This window comes from Danio rerio, chromosome 17 (assembly GCF_052040795.2).
Source record: "Danio rerio strain M-AB ecotype USA chromosome 17, GRCz13ab, whole genome shotgun sequence".
NCBI classification, from domain to species: Eukaryota; Metazoa; Chordata; class Actinopteri; order Cypriniformes; family Danionidae; genus Danio; species Danio rerio.
Window position 1 is genome coordinate 19,728,736 of NC_141037.1, and position 20,778 is coordinate 19,749,513.

At 36.3% G+C, this 20,778-nt stretch overlaps 1 long non-coding RNA gene across 13 annotated transcripts in view; it reads left to right on the top strand.

Annotated features, from left to right (window-relative positions):
- LOC147833056 (uncharacterized) overlaps window positions 1-20,778 on the top strand; it is a 449,341-nt gene that overhangs the window by 275,838 nt on the left and 152,725 nt on the right. The gene's annotated exons all lie outside the window — the stretch shown is intronic.

Here is a 20,778-nt window from a genome sequence, read left to right on the forward strand (position 1 = left end):
AATTAGCACTGTGCGATCGATTGCAATATTCTTAGCTTTTTTATATTTCATTTTTTGTTGCTGTTGTTTTACATCTTCTGCTTTACTTTTATTCTTGTTTATATAAAGCATTTTAATTACCGTGGTATATTAAATGTGCTATATAAATAAACTTGCCTTGCCTCAGCCATCAGTATCCATCAATGGAGAATCAATGTCCATCAATGGAGAAAAATGCTCTTTCAGTAGACTGATGGGGTCCTGATTAAGCCTTTTTAATTCTACATCAAGTGATTGTACCCCACAGTCTATATCTTGCTCCTAACTGATGCCAACGTGAGCATTTATAATAATGCTTTTGTCTGTGTTGCCCTGCAATAACACTTCCAAAACGCTAGTAGGATTTGGCGTTTCTATGTATAGGTGTTTTGATGCTTCTGTAGAAGTAGCTCAAACTAGCTCTTCAAGGAAGAAAGAGGCTGGAACTGCAGATCGTTTAGCAACTTCAATTTTAAGGTAAACATAAAATAAGGGTATCCATCTGGAGCTCCTCTGTGGGACTCAACACTTGTTAAGGCTGGTTTATACTCGACAGGTCCCTAAGTTTGCTTGGTTGTGCGTAACGGAGTGACATCATCCTGGTGTTGGCGGATGTTCACTTTGGATATGTGACATCATTTCAATTTTGTGAGTGGCGCCACATTCGGAAATGCATGACTTAGAGCCCAGTAACACCTTTAGAAATCCAAAACAGCTGCCTGATGTGAAACTTTGATGGAAAACAATGCATAAGTGCTGTGCACAGGTTGTCCAAATCTTTTTAAGTAAATTATTGTTCATTTTTTGTTGTATAAAGTTTTTGCTTTTAAGTACGCAGTTAGCTTGCATATTTAAAACATAGCCTAAGCTACTCATTTAAACAACAGTATCCACAACCTATTTATTTTATATATAACTAAATCCATTCATTTAGCAATTTCACTCACTGACTCTACTACTGATTTATCATGACAGTTACTTTAAGTTGAGTTGGCCTTTTGTATCCTTTGATTTGGCCCACCAGAGGAAAAATGAAGGGTTGGAAAATGCCTCTAACAGAGATTCTCATTATTATTTTGATGTAATCTACTGTTTTTTTTTATTGTTGAGCTACAAATAAAGCTTAATATTTCAATTAAATGTTGTAAATGAATAATTATTATTTTTTTTTTATGTACATACTGTCACTCAACAGATAAGGGACAAAGCAGAAAACAACGGCATGCAAATCAAGGCAAGGCAGGTTCAGCATGACTAGTGCATTCGGCATTAAACTCCATTGTTTGGATTTTTAATCTAATTTTCTGATCTAATTGCTAAATTATTATAATATTAGAACATTTAATATCAAATTAATTTACGGTTTATTTATAAATATTCCTAAATAAATTTGAAAATTACCCATGGCCACTTAAATTTAATAAGTTTGCTATATTTACTTTCGACCCACAGCTCTCATTCAAGCTTGGATTTTGGCCTTTCATAAGAAAAAGTTTGGGCACCCCTGGTATAAAGTATAAAGACCTTATAACTAAGCAGAGGCTCACTCTGCGAAAAGTGTCAATTAGCCTTTAAACACTCCAGCCACCACCCTTGCTCCACCCCTATGGCCACCCCCACACTTGTCACCACTACCCATAGATAATTACATTAGATGTCACCTATGCTGTTGTTGTCACCACTACCCATACTGTAGATATTTACATTAGATGTTGCCTATGCAGTTGTCAACTACGCATGGAAATGTATTATCCACCCTCCCTGATAAATTTGATCTAATCCATGTCCTGAAACTTACGCCCTCGTTAAGAATGATTCGAGTGAATCAAGCATTTCAATTTGCATATCCACCTTTATGATCTAAATAGTAGCTACATAACATTTGTAATGTTCAATAATTAAGGGGTGAACAGTATGCAAATTAGAGGCACTGTTTTGTTATCAGGCACCGTTATAAGTTACTTAAAAAAACTAACCGTTACTTCATTTAGCTGACAATAAAACAAGTTTCTAGTACCGTAGCATCTTGTCATCATATTTAATTTACATTGTTTGCTGATTTTATTCAACAAAACTAGCATAAAGGTTCAAACACACAGGGACTCTTTCCGTTTGCGTATATCGTCAGCGTTTTTTCAAGACGTTTTTCTGGATTCAAACCCAAGCGATTTTCACTGGCGCCTAGCAAAAGAGTATGCGAAATCACTCCTTGGCGTTAGAAGGCGATACACAACTTTAAGCTTCTGAAACTCGTTTGTAACACAGAAGAAAAAGACAAAGTTGACACGCTTGTTGTTATGGATGGTTCAAGTAGCAGCTCCAGCTCTAGCGATGAAGAAATGATTATTGTTCACTGAGCAAGAAGCAGCTCCACGTTCATATCGCCTCTGGGCATACAAAATAAAAATAAAAAACGAAATATTACCTATAAAATGTGATGCCTTCATGCTTTGTGTTCTTTGTTTGCTCGGTACTACACCCGTACACAGCGCTAAAGTCCAGCATCTTCAGATTAATTTTGGTCTTGACTAGTGCCGTTGAATTTCATTTGTCCTGGGAGCACTGAACAAATGTGGCGGCGCTATTGACGCATACTTATGGTCAGTATGTAGTGTATATATCTTTGACAACTACCAAGCTGACCAATTACAGTTCTTGCTCTCCACATCATCGTGACATCTACTTTTATTTTTTTAAAGCTGTGAATCAGGGTTGTACGCCAAAAGGTAAGCAACCATTCAAAGTCTATGCCAGACCTACCGCACACACTTGACGCAGAAATATAGCTTGGCCTTAACCATTGACCCCATTGGTCTTATCATTGTACCTATTGGCTTAGTTTCAATGCATTATCCACCTAGTATTATAGTGCAGTTCACAGAGATCAGTCATTAAAGTCAACTCTTTCTACACCTCCTTTCTCTCTTTAATAAGGCTAAGATTTATGTTGTTGTTGTGTGGCATTGGTTTTGCTGAGGGATCAGATGATTGCGGCTCTCTGAGAGACTGGAGTTGGGTTTGCGTGGGCCTGTCATGGCAAGCACAGGCCTCTGAGGTGTTTGGCAGGGGGCCCAGGCTGAGCGAGGGCCACTAGAGGGGGGCCGCCGGTGGACGGGGAGTGGGCTGAGCACAGACAGTGCTCCAGGGCAGGTGTTAAAATAAGCACCCTGGATCTTTTGGTGCTGATCCCTGTAAAAACAAGCCCCGTCTGCCAGGCTGCAGTCGACCCAACAAGGTGCTAACACACGGGCTGGTTGCTGTGAGACAGTATTCGCTGTTTACGGGATCTCTGCTCCTCAAACTGCTCAAATCCAACAGTTTATTCTCTGCTTTTGCCGAGTCGCTGTCCGTGCTTGCAGGAGAATTTCACCTTACCGTTCCTGCCCGATTGTGTTGTTGGGCTTTTGTCAGACAACAGGAAGTTGTCAGAGGATCGGCTGTGGTAAAGGTGAGAGTGCGAGTTGTCAGAAGGGTCTTTAGGGTCAATGTCAACTTAGCATGGAATTAATTATGCATGCAGGATTTGAAACACAGCACAATCTCTGCAGGTGTTGTGGGTTTACAGGGATTCTAAGAGGAAAAACTCAGACATTAGTTGTATATTATTTATTTAATATGATATTTGTAGTTTTTTTTATTGAATTTTAGTATTATATTCATATAATTTTAGAATTAATTTTCAATTTGGACTTCCAAAGGATCCATTTTTTTATTTTATTGTATTTTTTTTGAGTTTATTTAGTTACTTATTTGTATAACTTATACACACACACACACACACACACACACACATACTGTACATATATATATATATATATATATATATATATATATATATATATATATATATATATATATATATATATATATATATATATACAGTTGCAATCAGAATTATTAACCCCAATTTCTGTTTTACGAAAGAGAATATTTTTTCAACACATTTCTTAACATAATAGTTTTAATAACTCATTTCTAATAACTAATTTATTTTATCTTTGCCATGATGACAGAAATAATATTTGACTATATGTTTTTTCAAGACACTTCTATACAGCTTAAAGTGACATTTAAAGGCTTAACTAGGTTAATTGAGTTAACTAGACAGGTTAGAGAAATTAGACAAGTTATTGCATAACAATAGTTTGTTCTGTAGACTATCTAAAAAATAGCTTAAAGGGGCTAATAATTTACAGTAACATTTTATAAAGTCACCAGGATATCAAAATGATATGGTCCTCAACTACTGGGCCGTAATTAGTAGCGGTCTGCACAAGAAATCAGAAATTATTTCCATTTCATTTATTATCTGAGTCTGAACAATCTTTTATTTTGAAAAATCTTTTAATTTGAAAAATGACCGTATTCTCTCACTTACATCATGGTCAATTGAGCACCTAAATGTAACCCAAAAAAATTACAAAAGGAGTAAGAAACAGACGTCTTTGGAAAGTGTCTTTGCTAAGGGGAAAAGACCCACTGAAGGATTCACGACCTGCCAAGGAATGTATCCGCAACTCAGTTGTCAATAAATCAGGTGAATCCACCTATCTGTGCAAGAGGATCAACTGCTGGAGATCGCAAATGACGGTGGCTTTTTAGGGGCTGTTTGCGTATCTCATCTTTTCTAGAGCTCATACAAGTTCTTTATTTCTAATGGAGGTGTGTGGCATGATGCACTTGCACCTTCCAGACGCACCCAGTTGAATGAATGCCACAAGTGCGCTGCAAGTCGTCTGAACGGTATTAACTGATCAGTAGAATTCTACCAATTCCAGTAGACTAATTATCTCAATCAAACACAGAACACCCAAACACTGCAGTGCTTTGTAGTTTGTCTACATAAATGAAATTTGTATCAGAGTAATGGCAGTGTTTTGACCACTGATAGACCAAGGGTGCCCAAAATTGCTCCTGGAGAGTTGGTGTCTTGCAGATTTTTCCTCCAACTTACAGTACCTTAATACACCTGCGCTGATGTTTCTAGAAAGCTTAGCAAGAGCTTGACAGGATACCGGCCCTCCAAGACCGAGTATGGGCACCCCTTATATAGACCAAATACAGTAAGGACTATAAGTACATATTTTCATGACATATTGAAGTTTTATTCGACCAATCAACTAAATTTGACCAATAGCCGAGGTCAGTGATCAAGTCATTCATTATTGACACAGCCTTTTTTTATTTGATGCTAACTTTAATGTTTAACCTCCTAAAAATCTTGACAATATAGTTCCGTCAACTTCTAGTTGCTCTCAAAAAAGCAATAAAAAAGAACAAATCTGCTTTTTTTGCTTCCTCATGCATGCAAGTCAATACAGTGTATGTTATATTTCATTTTATGCAAAACCCTGACATCTTTTAAAGCAGATTCTGTATGCATTTTGCAGCTCATGATCGCACCGTCTTATTTAAACCTTTTTAACATGGCTATGGCCCAGGCTAATCAGGTAGCATCAAAAAGTCACATCTCAAATCTCCTGCAGGGGTTTGATCTGTGCACACCGATGATCATCTTAGCTGTGGACATCAGGAGTTTAACAGCTTCACTTTGATTTTAACCTCTGTTATTCTGGGGGCCCGATGGATGAGAAGGGTCAGAGCTCATGCAGATTAGGTCCCTGAATGGGAGATTTTCCTCAGACAAAGACTTATGGAAAGAAAAGGATGTAATTAAGTTTCTCTATTGCACCGATGTGCCTCTTGGATATACAGCTCCTCTTGAATTTAAATCTTTAAACTCTTTCTGAAAAGAAGTGATGCTTGAAAGTCATTTAAACATGTGAAGGTTTTGGAATTTAGCTTTAAACTTCAAGTTTTAGTTTTGACATGCTGCATAAAAAGGCCCTTGATTTTAACTTGATTTATAACTGTAAATTGACTTTTCCATAATTGTCTGCATGACATCACTTTTATTGCATTTAATGGACATTGCTATGGATATATACGGATATACATTTAGACTAAACTCTAGTGTGCATCTATATATTAGTATGTTTTAATTCTTTTTTTTTTTGCGTGTGTTAAAAGGGTTTGGGATGTACATTGGCTCATCATGTGACTGTCACATCACTACCTGCTTTTGTCTGACCAAAAAAGTTAGTTAAAACTGGTAAACATTGCTGTATTAACACTGTATAAATAATTAAAATGTGGTAGTTTACTGTTTCTACTCAATTTAAATGGTAACATTTAGCCAACTATTTTTTTTTTCTTTTTCTTTTTTTTTTACAGCGTGGCAATGATAGTTACACTGCAGCAGGATTACTTTGATTAATTATTTACTTGGATTTTAAAGTGATGTAAATCATGTGTGCATGATTTTTGAAAAGTTTGAAAAAGTGACTTTTATTGACATTTTAAATTGTTTAAAGAGATGTATTTTCTAGATTGGTGTTGCAAATTATGGTACAAAAACCTAGTAATAAACTGCCAGTATTTCTTCTGTTATTTTACAGATTCTATATTATTTCATATACACAATTCATATAGACCAGTGGAACAGTAATTTTTTTGTTTTGCACCACGCTGTTTAAATAGTAAATCCATTTGCACCACTTTGTGGACTTATGGGCCCCCCCCCCCCCAAAAAAAAAAAAGTGTGTTAAGGCGCATTGTTGGTGCAATGTTATTTTGAGAAATTAAAATAGACCGCTCGATTGACCAACTAAAAGCTGGTTTAAAGTCCAGTAAAGCGCGTTAGTGCCTATGCAGGTTCAAGCGCTTACACACTGCTTAATACACACAGGATGTACAGCAATACACAAATATCTTTACATATGAAAAAAATTAAGGATTAAAATGTTTAAAAAAAAATAAATTCTACATAAAGATAAAAACCACTGCCTCCATGCCCTTTTTTCAGTTTTTTTTCAGAAAATTTGCATTACTAATGTCATTATTAGCATAAGCAGTATTATTTATCACATGCATATTTATATTTGTTTTAATAATAACAAGTTTAGATTTGTCCACCTTCGGGTTTCAGAGACGTATACATCACCGTACAGGTCATGAAAATAGTATGTGTTTGGATATAACACAGATTTTTGACCACACTTCATTATTATTGTTCATTTATTCGTTTGCTCGAAATTAGAACTAAAATAAGAAATAGTTTTGAAACAAATATTTTCACTTAATAGACAAAATTAAATATGTAGGCTAATGAATGTATTTGGTGGAGTAAATACAACACAATTTAACTGCTTTCTGGCTAGTGAAGCGGTCAGTTTTTCCATTTACAAAGTCCGTCATGTAAATAGCAAATGCGCATCTAAACTGACACTTAAAAGGAATGGGAGATGAGACTCTGATTGGTTTATTCTCAAAACACACCCCTAACTCATTAGGAGAATAAGCACAACCCTGTTAGATCATGTGTCGTGGAGCAAACTTTATTTTTCCCTCCTTAAATTAGCAAAAGTGGATTCAGCCACGCCCATAATGCTTTTGCACCATGCACTTAAAGCTGTGCGCACACTGGGCTTTTCTCCCCATAGACTTCTATTCATACGCACACGAATGCGTCAGACCGAAAACGCAGGGTCATGCGTCAAGTTTCACTGGTCACTACGGTGCAAAGTTCAAGCTGGGTAACCTCTGACCTGCGAAATCACATCACTTGACTGCGTGAGACCAATAGAAGATCAAAATATAACGTCTCTAGACAGAAATTTAAAACATGGAGCAAATTGCTCGCTTTTTAAATGTCTAATCATTTTGTTTAATCCCGCCCCTTTTCGCAGCGCTGTACCACAGAATTTCACAAGTTAGAACTCTAGTGTGACTGCAGCTTTAGACTTTGCGCCTAGTTCGTTAAAATAGAGCCCCAAAAGTCAACAAAGCATAACTCAAGGTCCCATAATTCAACTGTAAATAAACAGAAAAAAATAGGAAACCTGTTAATTAAGAGTCAACTAACTGGACATTAACAATATTCTTCACACTATGAAAAAATGAGTCTTTAAAAACTTTTCAGTGAAAAGTTATTTGGGAATCCTGTAAAAACTTCTTTTTACTCTTTTAAGTTTAAGAGTGCATCACTATTTTCTGATCCAGTTGTTCACTTTTTGTTGATAGAGATGTTCTTCTTTCCTGTACATGTACATTTTTTGGTGGCGAGGAAGTCCTTCATCACAAAGCGCCATGTGTTCATTTAGTCATTTTCCTGCTTATCTTTAAACAGGGGCCATATTTCCATGCTGAGGTCTCCGCTGCTGTAAAGAGTTTGGAAAGGCATTTATGGCCGTTATCACTTTGAAATGGCAAGGAAGTGACAAAATGACTGGGCAAACAAGAAACCATAATTAACCACAGAGGAGAGTGGCTCTGCATCCCATAAAGCCTTCGTACATTCGCTTAACACACACACACCAATATACACAAATAAGACACACATGCACAATCACAAAGAGAAGGAAACCTTCGCTGGCACAAGGTTTTAATACGAAGGAGCTATAATAGCGTCTGGAAAAATTAACTTTTAAATCCACTGCTTTTTTATGTTAGGCCACATGCTCAACAGGCCTCGTACTTAATGCTTTTCATGCCAGCTTGTTAAATGTGTTCTGGCAGGAGTGGTAGCTCTCTGGAGGCCGGACTGGGCCTGTGCCCTGCGCTGTGAGTGGCATCGGTGGAAGTGGCCACTAGCCTTCATCAGCCTCTACAGGAACAGATCAGAAAGCTGGCGAATACCAGCAAGAGGATTAAACCCTAGAAAAGGCCGATTTAATGAGCACTTATTGGGGCAGTTAAAGGAACAAGCTTAGATTTTTCATTTCAGATCAGCAAGATTTATTCTTTCTTTCTTTCTTTCTTTCTTTCTTTCTTTCTTTCTTTCTTTCTTTCTTTCTTTCTTTCAGCAAATCTCTGTGTCTTTCTGACTGTCTGTCTGTTTGTTTTTCTGTCTTTAAACAATAAGTCCTTTAAATCCAATTTGATGAAACGCAAAACAAACAGGGCAAAATAAATTATATAAAAAATGTTTTCTTCATTTTATTTCAAATAAATTATTTTCTTTTGGACTTTCTGTTCATCAAAGAATCATAAAAAGCTCAGTGTTTGTAGAAGTGTGGTTTTGATCACAAAGTCAATAAATTACACTTGCTTCTGAAGAATGTGAAAGCGAAGGCTGAAGAAATGGCCATTTCTACCACCAGTAGGGATAAATTACAATTGAATAAAGTATGTTTTATGTAAATAATTAGTCAAGTGTAATATAATTTCACAGTAGTCTTAAATATCTGTTATTATATTTCTAAATGGTTAATCAAAACAGTTGGTTGGTTGGCTGGTTAGAAGTCATTTTGAATGTTATTTATTTAATATTTGTAATTTGTTTATTTATTGATATTTCAATATTTGTTCATATATAATTTTATAGTTATATAATAATTTTAAATGTCTATTAATATATTTCTAAATGGTACATCATAATGGTTGGTTCGTTGGTTGGTTAGAAGAAATTTAAAAAATGTATTTATGCATCATTTATTTATTGCTATTTTAACCTTTGTTTCTATACAATTATAATTATAAATAAACAAAAATGAAAACTTTGCATTTAACATGACTTAATTGTCTAGTACATTTTACGCACAGTTGTGACTGTAAACTGATTCAGGCTTCCACCTTCACCGTGATTATGGTGAGAAGATTGGCATGGGGCACAGCTAATAGCCATTTAGCTGATTCAAATGAGGAAATATTGGAAGAAAGTTGGTGGCGGAGTGCTTTCATGCAGACTGCCAGCACGAGCTGGAGAAGAGACTTGTTTCCATTTCCAGCATTAGACTAAAATTATTCTAAATCATTCGGGAGGAGCGGCAGAACAACCCTCTTTAGTTTTTTTGGATGCATTAACAATGTTTGCAATCACTTTGTTGGCTACATCAGAACACTGGGACTGCCAAAGATTAGCCATATAAATTGCTTAATTGATCCATTCACTTTTTAACTGATTCTTGATTAAGTGAAAAAGCCTCAAGCATGACAAGCAACATACAGAAGAGTATCGCTGCCATGCTTCTGTGCACCTGCCTGTCTGAACAGGGGCTTCCCATTCACTTGTAATGTACTCACATTAAGTTAGAATAATTGCTAGACTAGCCTGAAATGAAAATACTCTTTGAGTATTGGACTTTGTTGAGAAATTGTTGTAATTTTTATTTCTATTCAATTTTTCATATAAGTTTTAGTCAATGTTTTAATTTATTTTTGTCATTTGTATGAACTTTTTGTAAAGATGGTTGTATTGTTTTTTTTTTTTCAGTAGAGCAAGTTAAACAGAAATTTTAATTCTGAAAACGTATTTTACTTATTTCATTTTGTTTCAGTAAATGTTTGAGAAATTTTAATGAACAAAATAATTGTAATTCAGTTAAATTTTATAGTTATAATTATAGATTTGCTGTGCTTTTTCTTTTTTAATTTTTGTAAGTACTAGAATTTTTTATATGCTTATAGCTGTGTATGTGTTTGGTTTACTGTACCGCAAAGTAGTATGGCATTATTTTCCAACCCCCTTTTTTTGTCTTCTCTTCCCTATGGATTTACCACCCAGCTTCTGTTCCCTCATTTCCACTGTGGCCCGTCAGCACACCAGCTCAGCTGGGCTCTCTTATTCCTCCAGCTCTGCCTTAAGTCAGTCACTTTGGTCACAAGATTCCTTTTCCTTGATTGCCTGCTGGGGCCTCTAGATACCACAGTGTCACCCAGCCTCGCCTCGCCATATCCTAGAGTTCCCATAGGTCATGAAATTTCCGGAATATCATGGAATTTTAAAATGTATTGTCCATACATTGAAAGTTTGTTATGGAATATCAAGGATTTTTGTTTTTCACTTAATTTTTGTTTCCTTTTATCAAATTTTTTTTCTGTAACATTTTTTATTGAATTGTTTCACACCTGTTGTAAGGTTATGCTGTTTTTTTTTCAGCTCCATTTTATTAATTTTATGCTCATCAACTCACAATCACTTACTGAAAGTCAAATACTGCAACCAAACTGTACTTGCTAAAGGCTAATATACAGAATAATAATTTATAGCTTCATTCATTCATTTTCTTGTCGGCTTAGTCCCTTTATTAATCCAGGGTCGCCACAGCGGAATGAACCGCCAACTTATCCAGCACATTTTTACGCAGCGAATACGTAACACAATCAATTACACAAACACTCACACACACAATCAAACACACACCCACACACTACGGACAATTTAGCCTACCCAATTCACCTGTACCATATGTCTTTGGACTGTGGGGGAAACCGGAGCACCCGGAGGAAACCCACGCGAACGCAGGGAGAACATGCAAACTCCACACAGAAACGTCAACTGAGCCGAGGCTCGAACCAGCGACCCATTGATTTTATAGCACCAGGTTAAACTTTCTGACACCTTTACGGCTATCAAATACATTAAAGAGAAAAGCAGGCCACTACTGAATATTGAGGATGATCTCTGAGTGGCGGTATCCAAAATTAAACCAAGAATAGACTTGTGCTGAAAACATTGTGTCCACCAGTCTTACTAGTTCAGGTTAATATTACATTAATCAAATTAATAAATGTTTACAAAAATGATATGATTGTTAGACTCTTGCACTTTTTTTGTGTTGTCAATATGCTTGTGCTTATATAGACATATTGTTGTGTGAGCAACATTTGCATATTATTAACCACCTAAGAGGAATTTGGGGGTCGCGAGTCACTGGCATTGTTATTTTATGGTCAAAGTTTGGGAACTCCTGGCGTAAACCATTATTTAAAACAGTCAGTCTTTAAATGACTTTAACAGTCAACCACTTGGTAGAGCGGGCAGTTCAGGCGGCAAGCAGCTAGCTTTCCTTTTCAAAATACTGTATTTTTACTGCTTAAGACCTACACACATTTCAGCGCTAACTATTCCATAGGCCTATCTGCCACTAATGCAGCAAAACAAACAAAGTAGTGGCCGTTCTTCTTCTGATCCCACCAGATGCAAATACATGATTAGTTTATTTCCCAACACGCCACCCGTGACACACGCAACTGTGGCGGCGGCGGCAGCAGAATGCGTAATGACCAGGTTGTTGATTGGCGCTCGTAAGGCATTCCACACGGCACACTCAACAATAAACAGCGCTCTGAATTCAGGCCAGCCTCAAATCCTTAATTGCGGTGCATGTTCAGAAGCGATCGTTAGCAATTTTCTCAAGATAATAAATAATCAAATCATGCGGCGCGGCATTTTCCCTCGCGCTCTCAAGCAAATGTGAAAGTGTTCTCTGGGGATGTGACCTCCATACATGACAGCGGGGAAGATTCGGTGCGTAGAAACTTCCAGAAACTCTGAGCCGGTAGTGCGTGACATGCCCAGGCCTCCCACAGCTGAGCTGGGTCAGACTGGGCTCAGTCGCTCCCCACCCCGAATCGACTACCAAATTCCAGGGTGATAATGCTGCACTCTCCCCGGTCTGGAGCTCATTATGTCTGTGGCCTGCCAAGCCCGTCACTACAGGATCCAGGGAGCAGAGTCTCAGAGCTGCCTTTGTTGGTGGAGTCAGCAGATCTGCCTGCTCCTGCTCTCCAGAGATCAGCAGGAGAAGTGGAGCACGCTGAGGGGAGCCAGATGCCATTTTCCAACTCCTTTTCTGAGGTGCTTCAAGGGAGCGCCGAATGACTTGGTGGCGCCACGCCAGTCCACAACTGGTACTCTCGCAATGTGTTTTTTTTTTTTTTTTTTTGGTGCGTCTCAAATAGCTTCAGTTTGTCCTGCTGCTTCAGCCACATGATCAACTGGGGTCTTCGTAATGTTGTGTTGAGTGTACAGCCATGAATTCTGTATTAAAGCAAAACATTCCAAACTATTGACAAGTCATATTTGATGTGAAAAGACATACTGTATAGATCCATATCCATAAATCAGCCAATAAATCTATCCGTTGTTTATCGCTTTATCCATCCATTTGTAGTTTTTATCTTATCTTTAATCTTTTTATCTTAATTTTATCTTATCTTATTTTATAATTATCTTATCTTATTTTATAATCCATCCATTTATTTATTTATCCATCCATGCAGACATCCATCTAAATCAGTCAGTCATATCATTTTTTAGTTTTTATCATCTTTTTTATATTTTTATCCTAATTTTATTTTCTTATCTTCTTTTACCATTTATCTCCATTCTTGCATCCATCCATCCATCCATCCATCCATCCATCCATCCATCCATCCATCCATCCAAATCAGTCAGTCAGTCATATAATTTTATAGTTTTTATCCATTTTTAATATTTTTATCTTCTTTCATCATTTCATGTCCACCCATCCATCCATCTATCAGTCTGTCCATTCATCCATCCATGAAAATTAGTCAGTCGGCCATATAATATAGAGTTTTCATCTTCATGTTATCTTCTTTTATCTTTTCTTGCCTTCATTTCATCTTCTTATCTTCTTTTATCATTTCATATCCATCCATCTGTTCATCCGTCCATCCATCCATCTATTGTCCATCCATCTATCCGTCCATCCATCCATCCATCCATCCATCCATCCATCCATCCATCCATCCATCCATCCATCCATCCAAGTCTATCAAATAATATTGTTGTTTTATTTTTTTCCCTTTAGTTTTAGTAAGTTTTAGTTGCTTTTCGAAAAAAATGTTAGCAATGTGATTTTTTTTATAAATCTTAATATATAACTCCTTTAACATTTAACAAAATAGTTTTAATTAGATTTTTTTATTTTGTAGTCATTAATTTACATTTTTATTATTTAATTTATTTTTGCTATTTATTTTTCTTTTTAGAATTTATTGTACTTTTTTTGCAATGCATTTTTTGCAATGCAAAATAAATAAATAAAATTCTAAATGTAAAAAAAGAAATGTAAAATATGTGTTTTACTGTACCTAAACTTTTTTGTTAATAGATGTGTAGATTTGCACTGTTTATTTTAAGTTTTCAATTTTAAGCGTTATAAATTATACTTATACTATACAATCTAGAGCAATAAACATTTTGATCAAAGTAAATCACACATACAAAAGTGTCATTTTACACAAAAGCAAAAATGAACAATCTACCTCCTTCATTCGAAACCTCCAGAAAGACATCCGAGCATTCATAAGCCTTTATGTTTTAAAAGTGGCCAGTTCTGAGGCAGTTTTCATAACCCCATCATAAGATGATCTGCTCAGTGAGAGGAGGCCGTGACTCCTGCAACACTGAGCATCGAGTCTGCACTGCTGCTTCAAAGCCCACGGCATCAGCATTGTCACAATCCCACTGGAACAGCACTTTCTTTTGTTGGAAAGGGAAGGTCAGGGTCCAGTGTTGAGTACAGCACTGTCCCTCCGAGCCCTTATCTGTGTCTATCAATGTCCACTGTCAATGCATTCCTCCAGAGCGTCGTCCTCCAGCGATGCCCGACGTCCACCACCTGATACACAAGCTCCGAAATATCACCTCCAAACAAATAGCCCTCTGCCGACGAGTTGACTTTGGTCTGGTCACTGCTAACCATCAGCACAATCTGCTGTGGTCTTTTTTTGGGTTTTCTGTTTGACGGCGATAAAAGTCATTGAGTGTGCTCTTGCAAGTTTCGATATTAACTCTGACAGTGACATAGTGAATGTAAAGAGTTTATTGATGCATGCCCATTCCTGACAGCTCTCATTTGATATATTGACTCATAGGCGTTTGCTACTTAATTATGAGAAAATGAAGTCATTTCATAAAACCCATTAAAGTTATTATATATACGCACAACACATTTGGGTCTGTATGTTTTAAAAGTAATTGTCACAAGGCTGTATTTTCCCCATGTTAAAACAGTAGCATATTAAAATACTATTTTTAATGGTTTGCTATTTTAGCATACAAGTAGTTGTAATCATTCATTCATTAATTTTCCTTCGGCTTGGTCCTTTTATTCATCAATGGTCGCCACAGCAGAATGAACCGTCAACTTATCCAGCATATGTTTTACACAACGGATGCCCTTCCAGCTGCAACCCAGGACTGGGAAACACCCACTCTCACATTGATACACTTACGGTCAATTTAGTTGATTCAATTCACCTATACTGCATGTCTTTTTCGAACCAAAGACCTTCTTGCTGTGAGGTGACAATACTAACGAGCCAATACTAACTAAGCTATCGTTCCGCCCATAGTTGTAATCAATGTATTCTTGTCACAACAACTGATTTATTTTATTTTTAGACTTGTTTCTCAAAAATTTTATGAAAGAAGAAAACAAAACTTTTTACTGGAGTGTTTGATGAATACAACATTAAATAGAACAGGATTTTTTTTCTCCAAAAATAAAAATAAAATAAATTAAAAATATATTTTAAAACAAAAATAAATAAATAAATTTAAAATAAAATAAAATCCAAACCTTTACAAGTATTTTTTTTTTCTGTTTTACGCAAAAGAAGATATTTTGATGAATGTTGAAAAACGGTAGCCATTGACTCCTACAATATAATAGGGGGGAAAAAAAAATCTTCAAACTGTTTTATTTGTGTTATGTGTTTTATTTGTATTTGGAACATGTGGATGCTGAGTGATGACAAAATGTAAAAACAATTTGTGAGATTTTTAATTTAATTTAATTTAATATTATTTAATTTTAGAAAATGATGGATAAAACAACAAATGTTTTCAATTGTTGTGATCAATTTCACCAACTGAAGTTGTAAAGTACAAACTATGTGAAACACTTAACAGACTGTTTTTGACAGAGACTGGACAAATATAAGCCTTCTAATGACAATCTACATATCTGATATGAGTAAAAAAACGTATATAAAATCTGATCTATTTGTAATACATTTTTGTCATTGTGATAATATAAAATAAACAATTAGTTTCCAATCTATACAGTTCATATACAGTATATGTATCTAAATGTTACATGTTTTCTTACCATAATACACAACAAATGACATATGGGCATATGTCCTCAGATCAAACATATCATACAACATACAGTACAGAACAACATATGTGGATGTATTAAAAGCATGGAAATCAACTTGATGAGTCTCTCCAAACCATACGGCCCACTTTCAGATAAGAGAAACGCGTCTCTGGTAACATGCATTCAAACCCGTGAGAGTTGTGCACCTGAAACTGCCATGCCTCGCACATAACTAACAGAGCCCCCCACCGCTGGCACACAGGCTGATTATCTCCGCTTGAATATTCAAAATAAATTTCACTCTCCGCTTTTTTGGCAACTGGCAGCACGAGGAGGAAAGTGCTCGCTAATGAGAGGATAGTCAGTGAGAGGCTATAAATATTTTCACAGCTTATTTGGACATGCCTGCCCAGTGGATATGAAGGCAGTGCTTTGATGAGGTGAAGTAGTCTGTTTGAACAAGTCATTTGGCACCGTGTACACGCTGGTGCAGGAACTCAATTCAGCAGATCACACCTGTGCTGCGAATGTTATGATGCACCTTCAAGTGGAATGACTAACAGGCTCAAATTGACCCCAATTTGGCTTTAATTCCTGGATGGCAGCAGCAAAGGTGCCATTTTAGACAAGGCTAATGGGTCATTTTAAAGCCACTGAGCATAATTAAACCAGTTGTTATTAAAGGGGACATGTTATGCTCCTTTTTATAAGATCTCTGATGTCTTTAGAATGTGTTTAAAGTGCATGCACAGTGCAAATTCTGATGTTCATAATATTGTATGTGCCCTCCCACGTGACAAGTCAGTTCAAGTGAAAATCATTCTGACGCATTGTTATACAACATGTTTTGCACACATGCAGGTGTTATGAACCTATGAATTCAGAAGCGATCGGCCAAAACATGGACAGAGGAATATACTGATCTCACATGGTCCAAGCCATGACAATATAATAATCGTTTACCATGCAACTTCTCGTACAACAGCAAAAAAAGCGCTGTGTCTGCCCTCCTTAGGTTTCAGCTCAGAAAAGAACACCAAAACGTTTCCTCACCTCCCTAGTAGTTGCTGTTCTGCTATTGGCTAGACCGACCCAAATGTACAGTGATCGAGAATGCTTAATATGCTGCAATTTAAGAAAACACGTGCAATTACAAAAAACTCCAGATAATTGACAGAAGATCTTCATTTGTTTGACAGCACACATTTTGCAAATTGTCACAATGCAAACACATTTAAAAAAAAAATAAATATGTGCTGCAAAAGGTTTGGAATGAGCCCCCACATCCTCCGCTCGTTTTACACCTGCACTGTGGAGAGCATCCTGTCTGGCTGTATCACCCCCTGGTATGGAAATAGCACCAGCAGCAATCGCAAAGGCCTACATAGGATTGTGCGAACTGCTGGACGCGTAGTAGGAGGTGAGCTTCCCTCCCTCCAGGACATCTACACCAGGAGGTGCATGAGGAAAGCCAAGAGAATCATCAGCAACTCCAGCCACCCAAGGCATAGACTTTTCTCTCTGCTACCCTCAGGCAGACGCTTCCGCAGCATCCGGTCACGCACCAGCCGACTGAAGGAAAGTTTCTTCTCTCAGACTATCAGGCCAATGAACATTTAACACACCCCACACAGACTCTTCCATACCCCTCACTGCACACCATCAATATGTAGCATGCACTGCACTTTAACCAATACATACTTGAAACAATACTGCCTACAACTATGTGGATACTATTCATTGTACATATCGGTGTCAATATGTTACATTGTCCTGTTTTTTTGGGAGTATGCTGTTGTATTTTACACTGTCATTGTATTTGCACTGTCTGCATTTTGCACTGTATTTTGTACTGTCTGGGGCCAGCACCTAAGCTTTTCACTCATCATAGCACACATGCTGCTGATGATGTGAAAACAAAAGTGATTTGATTTGATTTGTTTTGCATTTTCTCACAACACTTTCAAATAGTTCGGAAATGTTTTAATGAGACCCTAAAATGTGACAGACACGGCTATTTAGGTTATGGTTATTTAGTCAATTAAAATACAAAAGACAAGGAAATCTGGATATTAAAATAAACAAACAAAAAAACTTTCCCTTCAAAGATCACCTACAACTTCGCTGAGCAATAGTCTTGGCATGTTTTTGGGTCTCCTTAAACATTTTCATTGTTTTCCATTTGTGTTGTGAGAAAATGCAGCGCGTTTTTGTAAATTGTTTGCGTTGTGAGAAAATGCAGCGTGTTTTATTAATGTGCATGCGTTTTACAGCATGTGTGGTGTCAAACAGAAAAAGATATTTTCTTAATTTGCTGGTGTTTTTTGTAATTCCATGTGTTTTCTTAAATTGCAGTTAAGCTCTCTCAGTCACCATAAAAAGGTGAACCCATAGCTGAAAACAAACACTAATGGCAGGAGTCAAGACAAGAGAGGAACGTAACATTTCAAAGTTCAAATGCTTGCATTATGACACAGTCTTTTTTTAGTCTGCAATTTAATAGATCAGACAAATATATTTGACCTGTTTATTGTAATACCATTACAAAAGTAAATAATTAAAAAACATAGCTAAAAATGTGCATTTTTCTAGGGAAATGTTATATCCAAGGAAATAGCATTCACATGTTTTTTTTCCAGTATTGTGCAGCCCTAATAGTTTGTCAAATTTGGCTGCAACAAAAACACAGTTTTTGGGTGTCACTTTTAATGCAAATGAGCTGCTGCTTTTCAGAAGAGGGCAGAGCCTTTATGAACTTGTGTAGAAGACACAACTGAGGCAATTCTGTACATAGATTGAACTGAATGGTTAGTGTATATATGTGTGTGCCGTAGAGTTGATTCAGCTCATCAAAAAGCATGAGTTATTGTTCTATTCTGATGTGTGACCTTTGTAAATAAACATTATACTATTAGTAAATTTTTAAAAACTGCACCGCCATTTTTAAGTAAATTCCCTCTAAAATGAAATTCAGTAATGTCCTCAGTGTTTTGGATATTTGCAAATCCAACAACAGATCATTTAACATTTTAACATAACAATTTAGATTTTTGTGTTTGTTTGTTTTCTGGTGCAAACATTTTAAATCTTTACCTACAGAAAATGGTGGCCCTGTGGGTGTAAATGTGCAGATTAAAAGGTGGTAATAACTAATAAGATCCTATTCATACATTACTAGAGGAGACAAATCTCAACAGCTCAGTTTTACACATGCTTGTGAAGAAAAGCAGACCAAAGCGAATTTATCCTTTTTGTTTTACCTTTTCCGAAATGGCAAAAGCACCGGAGACCCGATTATACCTGCTAAATCCAGAAAAAAAACCTATTAAACTTTTCACAACTCTTTAATTTTAAGGCAGTTCCATTAAAAATAAATAAATAAATCAATAAATATAAAAACATATGCTTGAGGATTAAATGCTGTGTTTAATTTCAACTTGCCACAAGCCTACAGTATGATTGGGGTTAGTGCATCAAAACACAGCCTGTCGTTGAACTAGTTAAAAGGGCACCTCTTTGTTTCTTGGTTCCTGGCTAACTCTCTAATGAGCGTTTATATTACAGCTTGCAACAAATGTCATGTAAGAGGACAAAACCACATGCTGAGATGCAGAGAGCAGAAATTTCCAGCGATGACTTTGGTACGTGAAAATATACATGTAATTAGTTGGACCTCGGTGACATGGACGTTGTAACCTTTCTGCTGGACAAGCAAAAGCTATTTTGCATGCTGAGCTCGCGCAGGCTGTCCAAACTAGCTGTTAGCCTGGTAATTAGTAACTGTGCTGTTGTCACAGACGTGTGTTACTGCCGAAAGAACAGGGAATGGGAGGAATGACATATAGCCTATATATTGCTATTTTGGGGGCAGCTGCTGGATTCAGTGTGTCCAAGCCCATTTACTGCGGAGTGTACAAGCAGTGTGGCTGTGTTAAAAAGATTTCACTGAACAGTAAACCCATATCACACAAAATAATATTGTTTTGGACAACTAATTTGATTTTGTTTATCAGTTGGGGTCATTAGAATTTCTTTCTTTATATATTTATATATTTTATAAACTGTACTTGCAATGATACATTAAATAATAAAAAAATCATTATAATGTTCTTTAATTTTTTTAAAAAGTGATCTTAAATACATGTTGTCTGTTACTTTGCGTGTTTTTAGTTGAATTTTAGTTGAATTTTTACTCTAGTTTTATTGTGTTTTGTTGATTTTTAAGTTGCTATTTGATTGTGTGTAAGTTTTGTTCATTTATTAGTTTTATTTTATAAGTCTATTTATTCTTAGCTATTTTTATGTATTAGTTCTAATTTATTTAGCTTATTGTTTTAGTACTTCATTGTTTTATTCACTTTCAGTAAATGTTTGGTATCATTTATATACAGATCATTTATATACAGTGTTGTAAAAACAAAATTATTAAAAAATGATGATTTCAATCGCTATCCAGGTCGCAGCACTAAGTCGTTGTAAAAAAAATAAATAAATAATAATAATAATAAAGAGAGAGAACCCAGGAGACTTGAACAAGCAGAAACTTCTTTAATGAGACATGTGGTTGATCTGCAGTCATACAGTGTCTTCAAGAAGTCCATGAGTCTGCCTATTGGAGAGTCTAACAGGTCTGCAGTCTGTAAGTTTTATCTGAAGTCAAAAAAGAGTCTCTAATGTGTTTTTAGGATGAGGGAAGTGGCTAGGTGGAGATGGCTAAACAAAGCATGTAAATACAGTAATGGAGTCAACAGGGTAAATTGCATTTCACTATCCCTGATCTCATAACAAAGCGTCCAAATAAAGTACTGGAGTCAGAACCTGTCCTGCCACTTGGCCAGCT